The sequence below is a fragment of the Bison bison genome, unplaced genomic scaffold (assembly GCF_000754665.1).
Source record: "Bison bison bison isolate TAMUID 2011002044 unplaced genomic scaffold, Bison_UMD1.0 scf7180017846851, whole genome shotgun sequence".
NCBI classification, from domain to species: domain Eukaryota; kingdom Metazoa; phylum Chordata; class Mammalia; order Artiodactyla; family Bovidae; genus Bison; species Bison bison.
The window spans coordinates 13054-21995 of NW_011477424.1; positions in this window are offsets into that span (position 1 = coordinate 13054).

The following is an 8942-nucleotide window of genomic DNA, read 5'->3' on the forward strand; positions in this document are numbered from 1 at the left end:
TTTGCCAACAAAGGTCTGTCTAGTCAAGGCTATGGTTTTTCCAGTGGTCATGTATGGATGTGAGAGTTGGACTGTGAAGAAAGCTGAGCACCGAAGAATTGATGCTTTTGAAGTGTGGTGTTGGAGAAGACTCTTGAGAGTCCCTTGGACTGCAACAAGATCCAACCAGTCCATTCTAAAGGAGATCAGTCCTGGGTGTTCTTTGGAAGGAATGATGCTAAAGCTGAAACTCCAGGACTTTGGCCACCTCGTGAGAAGAGTTGACTCGTTGGAAAAGACTCTGATGCTGGGAGGGATTGGGGGCAGGAGGAGAAGGGAACGACAGAGGATGAGATGGCTGGATGGCATCACCGACTCGATGGACGTGAGTTTGAGTGAACTCCGGGAGTTGGTGATGGACAGGGAGGCCTGGCGTGCTGCGATTCATGGGGTCACAAAGAGTCGGACACGACTGAGCGACTGAACTGACTGACTGACTGACTGATGGAGGCTAAACAACAAACTTCTGAATAACCAACATATCACAGAAGAAATCATAAAGGAGATCAAAATATGCACAGAAACAAATGAAAATGAAAACACAACAACCCAAAATCTATGGGATTCAGTAAAAGCAGTGCCCAGAAGGAGGCTCATAGCAATACAAGCCTACCTCAAAAAACAAGAGAAACATCAAATAGCCTAATTTTACACCTAAAGCAACTAGAAAAAGAAGAACAGAAAAACACCAAAGTTAATAGAAGGAAAGAAATAATAAAACTCATAGCAGAAATAAAAGAAAAAGAAACAAAGGAGACTATAGCAAAGATCAACAAAACTAAAAGTTGGTCCTTGGAACAAAATAGAAAGCCCAGAGATAAATCCACACACCTATGGACACCTTATCTTTGACAAAGGAGGCAAGAATATACAATGGAGAAAAGACAATCTCTTTAACAAGTGGTGCTGGGAAAACTGGTCAACCACTTGTAAAAGAATGAAACTAGAACACTTTCTAACACCATACACAAAAATAAACCCAAAGTGGATTAAAGATCCAAACATAAGACCAGAAACTATAAAACTCCTAGAGGAGAACATAGGCAAAACATTCTCCAACACAAATCACAGCAGGATCCTCTATGACACACCTCCCAGAATATTGCAAATAAAAGCAAAAATAAACAAATGGGACCTAATTAAAATTAAAAGTGTCTGCACAACAAAGGAAACTATAAGCAGGGTGAAAAGACAGCCTTCAGAATGGGAGAAAATAATAGCAAATGAAGCAACTGACAAACAACTAATCTCAAAAATATACAAGCAACTCCTGCAGCTCAATTCCAGAAAAATAAACGACCCAATCAAAAAATGGGCCAAAGAACTAAACAGATATTTCTGCAAAGAAGACATAAAGATGGCTAACAAACACATGAAAAGATTCTCAACATCACTCATTATCAGAGAAATGCAAATCAAAACCACAATGAGGTACCATTTCACACCAGTCAGAATGGCTGCTATCCAAAAGTCTACAAGCAATAAATGCTGGAGAGGATGTGGAGAAACGGGAACCCTCCTACACTGTTGGTGGGAATGCAAACTAGTACAGCCACTATGGAGAACAGCGTGGAGATTCCTTAAAAAACTGGAAATAGAACTGCCACGTGACCCAGCAATCCCACTGCTGGGCATACACACTGAGGAAACCAGAATTGAAAGAGACATGTGTACGCCAGTGTTTATCACAGCCCTGTTTATAATAGCCAGGACATTGAAGCAACCTAGATGTCCATCAGCAGATGAATGGATAAGAAAGCTGTGGTACATATACACAATGGAGTATTACTCAGCCATTAAAAAGAATACATTTGAATCAGTTCTAATGAGGTGGATAAAACTGGAGCCTATTATACAGAGTGAAGTAAGCCAGAAAGAAAAACACCGATACAGTATACTAATGCATATATGTGGAATTTAGAAAGATGGTAACGATAACCCTGTATGTAAGACAGCAAAACAGACACAGATGTATAGAACAGTCTTTTGGACTCTATGGGAGAGAGCGAGGGTGGGATGATTTGGGAGAATGGCATTGTAACATGTATAATATCATATGTGAAACGAATCACCAGACCAGGGTCGATGCATGATACAGGGTGCTCGGGGCTTGTGCACTGGGATGACCCAGAGGGATGGTATGGGGAGGGAAGTGGGAGGGGGGTTCAGGATGTGGAACACATGTACACCCATGGTGGATTCATGTTGATGTATGGCAAAACCAATACAATACTGTAAAGTAATTACCCTCCAATTAAAATAAATAAATTTATATTTTTAAAAAAAGAATCTTATTCAAAGCTGACTCATTGGAAAATACCCTGATGCTGGGAAAGATTGAGGGTAGGAGAAGTGGATGACAGAGGATGCGATGGTTGGATGGCATAAAATAAAATAATAAAAGTTGGTTTTTTGAGAAGATAAACAAAATAGACAAATCATTAGCCAAACTCATAAAGAAAAAAAGAGAGAAGAATCAAATCAATAAAATTAGAAATGAAAATGGAGAAATTACACAACAGACAACACAAAACTACAAAAGATCATAAAGAGACTACTATGAGCAACTATATGCCAATAAAATGGATAGATAACTTGGAAGAAATGGACAAATTCTTAGAAAAATATAACCTTCCAAAACTGAAGCAGGAAGAAATAGAAAATCTGAACAGACCAATCACAAGCACTGAAATTGAAACTGTAATCTAAAATCTTCCAACAAAGGCCCAGGACAAGATGGCTTCACATGTAAATTATACCAAAAATTTAGAGATGAACTAATATCTATCCTACCGAAATCCTTCCACAAAATTGCAGGGGAATGTAAACTCCCCAACTTATTGTATGAGGCCACCATCACCCTAATACCAAAACCAGACAAAGACACCACAAAAAATGAAAACTACAGGCCAATACCACTGATGAACATGGATGCAAACGTCCTCGACAAAATTCTACCAAGCAGAATTCAAAAACATATTTAAAAGATAATACATCATGACCAAATGGGCTTTATTCCAAGGGTGCAAGGGTTCCTCAATATTTGCAAATCAATCAATGTGATACACCATATTAACAAATTGAAAGAGAAAAACCATATGATTATTTCAATAGATGCAGAAAAAGCCTTTAACAAAATTCAACACCCATTTATGATAATTAAAAAAAAAAAAACTCTCCAGAAAGCAGGCATAGAAGGAACATACCTCAACATAATAAAGGCCACATGTGACAAACTCACAGCAAACATTATCCTCAGTGGAGAAAAATTGAAAGCATTTCCTCTAAAATCAGGAACAAGACAAAGGTGCCCACTCTCACCATTACTATTCAACATAGTTTTGGAAGTCCTAGGCACAGCAGTCAGAGAAGAAAAAGAAATAAAAGGAATCCTGATTGGAAGAGAAGAAGTAAAACACTCGCTGTTTGCAGATGACATGATCCTCTACATAGAAAACCCTAAAGATACCACCATAAAATTACTAGAGCTAATCAATGAATATAGAAAAGCTTCAAGATATTAAATTAATACACAGAAATCCCTTGTGTTCCTATACACTAACAAGGAAAAAGTTAGAAAGAGAAATTAAGGAAACAATCCCATTCACCATTGCAATGAAAACAAAAAAATACTTAGGAATAAATTTACCTAAAGAAACAAAAGACCTGTGTATAGAAAACTATAAAATCCTGACGAAAGAAGTCAAAGATGACAGAAATAGATAGAGAAATATACCATGTTCGTGGACTGGAAGAATCAATATAGTGAAAATGAGTATACTACTCAAAGCAATCTATAGATTCAACACAATCCCTATCAAGCTACCAATGATATTTTTCACAGAACTAGAATAAATAATTTCACAATTTGTATGGAAACATGAAAACCTCGAATAGCCAAAACAACCTTGCGAAAGAAGAATGGAACTGGAGAAATCAACCTTCCTGACTTCATACTATACTACAAAGCTACAGTCATCAAGACAGTATGATACTGGACAAAGACAGAAATATAGGTCAATGGAACAAAATAGAAAGCCCAGAGATAAATCCATGCATCTACGGACACCTTATCTTTGACAAAAGAGGCAAAATATACAATGGAGAAAAGACAATCTCTTTAACAAGTGGTGCTGGGAAAACTGGTCAATCACATGTAACAAAATTAAACTAGAACACTTTCTAACATCATACACAAAAATAAACCCAAAATGGATTAAACATCTAAATGTAAGACCAGAAACTATAAAACTCCAAGAGGAAAACATAGGCAGAACACTCTCTGACATAAATCACAGCAAGATCCTGTACGACCCACCTCCCAGAGTAATGGAAATAAAAGCAAAAATAAACAAATAGGACCTAATTAAACTTAAAACCTTTTGCACAACAAAGGAAACTATAAGTGCAGTGAAAAGGCAGCCCTCAGAATGGGAGAAACTAACAGTAAATGAAGCAACTGACATAGAATTAATCTCCAAAATATACAAGCAGTTCATGTAGCTCAATAACAGAAAAACAAACAACCTAATCAAAAAGTGGGCAATAGAACTAAACAGAAATTTCTCCAAAGAAGAGATACAGATGGCTAATAAACACATGAAAAGATGCTCAACATCACTCATTATTAAAGAAATGGAAATCAAAACCACAATGAGATATCATCTCATGCTGGTCAGAATGGCCACCATCAAAATATCTATGAATAATAAATGCTGGAGAAGGTATGGAGAAAAGGGAACCCTCTTACACTGTTGGTGTGAATGCAAACTGTTACAGCCACTATGGAGAACAGTGTGGAGATTCCATAAAAAACTGGAAATAGAATTGCCATACAACACAGCAATCCCACTGCTGGGCAAATACACCAAGGAAACCAAAACTGAAAGAGGCACATGTACCCCAATGTTCACTGAAGCACTGTTTACAAGAGCTAGGACATGGAAGCAACCAAAATGTCCATCAGCAGGCAAATGGATAAGGAAATTGTGGTACATATACACAATGGAATATTACTCAGCTATAAAAAGGAAAGCTTTTGTCAGTACTAATGAGGTGGATAAAACTGGAGCCTATTATACAGAGCGAAGTAAGTCAGAAAGAGAAACACCAATATAGTATATTAACTCATATATATGGAATTTAGGAAGATGGTAATGACAATCCTATATACAAGGCAGCAAAAGAGACGCAGATGTAAAGAACAGAATTTTGAACTATGCGGGAGAAGGGGAGGGTGGGATGATTTGAGAGAATAGCACTGAAACAAGTATATTACCATATGTAAAATATATGACCAGTGTAAGTTCGATGCATGAAGCAGGGCACTCAAAGCTGCTGCTCTGGGACAACAAGGAGGGATGGGGTGGCAAGGGAGGTGGGGAGGAGGGTTCAGGATGGGGGAACACATGTGCACCCACGGCTGATTCATGTCAATGTATGGCAAAAACCATCACAAAGCTGTAAAGTAATTACCCTCCAATTAAAATAATTAATTTTTTAAAATTGTGGTGCTAGAGGAGATCCTTGAGTACTTTGGACTACAAGGAAATCAAACCTGTCAATCCTAAAGGAAATTAACCCTGAATATTCAATAAAAGTACTGTTGCTGAAGTTGAAACGCCAATATTTGGGGCACCTGAGGTGAAGAGACAACTCACTGGAAAAGACCGTGATGGCGGGAAAGAGTGAAGGCAAAAGAGAAGGGTGCAGCAGAGTATGAAATGGTCAGATAGCCTCATGGACTCAATGGAAATGAAATTGAGCAAAACCAACGAGATAGTGAAAGTTGGGGAGCCTGGCATGCTACCAGCCTTGGGGTTGAAAAGAGTTGAACACGATTTAGCAGCTTAACAACAATGACAACAACAACATGGCTAATGAAGAAGAGATTCATTTCCACCAGCAAACAATGTTCCATATAAACTCTGAGAATTAATAAAATTATTCTCATTAAACACAATGATATATTAAATTTATTGCCTGAGCCTTACCTAGATTATCCTGGAAATTGCAATAACCTATCCTCTCAGAAAGCTAATGCAGCTATGCTCAAAAGTAATGTCACCTGACTATTGCTGATCAGGCCTTTCCCTGGAATGAAATTCTGAAATAGACTGTTACATGTGGAAAGTTTACGGGGGTGTCCTCCAGAGATAAACCCATAGGACTAGAGAAATGGGCAGAAGGAAATGCTGAAGCACAAAACAGTTGTAACTGAGTCTCAGTCAATCGTCAGTAATCTCTGAAGCTGGGATGGCCCTTCAGTTTTCTCTCAGATTGAGACAAGGGAACCAAGCTCTCAACTGTCATATCCACTAGACACTGGCTTCTGCTTGTGCTCTGAGAGAACCTGTCTTTGGGTGTGGTAGCCCCTAATGCTGTGGGCATTTGCTATGATGTAAAAGTTTTTGATCCATGACAACTCAATATTCCCAGTAGCTGTGGGGTGGATACCTTGGCCTCGAGCACAGATCTGGGCTTCAGAGTATTGACTGCATTTTCCCTCTTCCTTCCAAACCCAGGGCAAGCCCTCACAATCTGATGAAGTCTCTGGAACTCTGGAAGGTATTTATAACTCTGTGGGAAGCATACACTCTGCTTCCATCTTTACCGTTGTTGTGATGAGAGGGAAAGGCATTGGGGAAGAGCAGTGTCTCTCCCCAGAACTCAGTCCACTCACCTGTGGAATTTTGTACAGCTCCAGAAGTGGTCCAATCTCACTGAAAATGCTCATGCAGTTCCTGTAACTATCCAGAGTCCTGTGGTCACTTTCAAAGGCATTGTAGAGATCATAACCCAAGGTCAGTTTGGGAAGGAGATGAGGGCTTTTGTTGATCTCCTCAATGTCAAAGACAAAGACCAGAACATGTTGGTAGCTCTTCATGAAGAACCTAAACAGTGGGGACAGCATTAGGCAGAATGGTCAAGTAATTCAGGGGTATATCATAAGCCAAGCCAAGGAAAGGGAAGGGCTTTAAGCCAAGGTTTCCCACAGAGGTTCTCCTGTCTTCTCATATGGAGATGGTATGAATAAGGTTCCCAGGGATCTGGAAGACACTGGCAAGCTCTTATTGTGAGGAAGCAAATTGTGGCCAGTCCACCTAGAGAGGTTTATAGTGCACTGGAAGTGGTGTGAGGTGTTATGTATTTGGAATATACAGCTGTCATTGGAATAGATTTTTTTTTTCCTCTTTAAAGATCAAGTGCATCAAGATAGCAAGATATTCTCTACATATGTAAGTAAGGAGTAAAAAAAAACAGCTCATAAACCATTTTGGAAAGATAGTTGATTCTCAAATGTCATCTTGTTTTTCTTAGGGCTGAAAGTCAAGATGCAAGCACCTTTCCCATACTTCAAATACATTAAATAACACCAGATTTCAAAGTTCCCACATTTTGGGGGATTTCTTTCTGACATCATATTCAGCTGATGCATTAGAAAGGACTTTTACTATTATTTTCTGTTTTGTTGTTGTTTTTTTTCTTTTTTAATTTTTATTTTTAATTGGAGGATAATTGCTTAAAATATTTTGTTGCTTTCTGCCATACAAGAACATGAATCAGCTATAATTATACATATATCCCTTCCAAACAGTGTCTCCCTCTCACTACCCCTGCCCCCATCTTACTCCTCTAAGTTGTCCCGGAGCACTAAGCTGAGCTGTTTGTGTTTTATAGCAACTTCCCAACAGCTATCTATTTTACACATGGTAATGAATATAATTTAATGCTACTCTTTCAATTCATCTCACCTTCTCCTTCCCCTGCTGTGTCCACAAGTTTGTTCTCTACGTCTGGGTCTCTATTCCTGCCCTGCAAATTAGTTCATTGGTACCATTTTTCTAGATTCTCTCTCTCTCTCTTTATATATATATATATAAATATATATGTATGTACATATATATATGTATGTATGTATGTATATACACGCAAGTGTATACCCTGAAAAAACATTCATTAATTCAAAAAGACATATGTATCCCAATGCTTATTGCAGCACTATATACAACAACCAGGACATGGAGGCAACCTAGATGTCTGTCAATATTTGAATGAATAAAGAAGTTCCAGTACATACATACAATGGAATATTAGTGATAAACAGGAACAAATTTGAGTCAGTTAAAATGAAGTGGGCAAATCTACAGTGTGTAATACAGTCTGAAGTCAGAAAGAGAAAAACAAATATCACTCTTATTTTCCATTCTGATTAGTCAACTCTTACGAAGCCAATTTTGCCTAATTATATTGTCTTTGAGATATATGCATCCATTCAGATAGTCTTGTTTTTATTCAACAAATTCTTTCTATCTTTTTCTTCTATCATTTTTAACTTTATATGTGACTTTTCTTCTACTGAGGCACTAGTCCTTTGCTTCAGATCAGATCAGATCAGATCAGTCGCTCAGTCGTGTCCGACTGAACCCATTGTTATAGATTTCACAATTATTTATCAAAACGATTTATTTAGAGCTATTTAAACATTAAAAATCATAAATATTTAGAAAATGCAATTATGGTAACATCAGAAATTGAGTCACTCAAACTTAGACATGACTGAGTAACTTGTACTTTCTGATATTACAATAATTGCATTTTCTGAATATTTAAGGTTTTTGATGTTTAAATAGCTCTAAATAAACCATTGTGATAAATAATTGTGAAATCTGTAATAATAGGCTCAGATAATTATTACATAGGAATATATGAATAAATAAACAAGAGCCAGCCCTTCAGTAGAGATAACATAAAAGACAAAAGACTATGAACAAACACAGTGTTGAAAAATAGATGCAATGGCCAAAAACCATAGGCAATGATACTGAGATTCTAATCAGCAAAAACGTGCACTGTGATATCATGGCCTAGTATTATGTGCCTCTGAAGTGAAGCAAAATTTG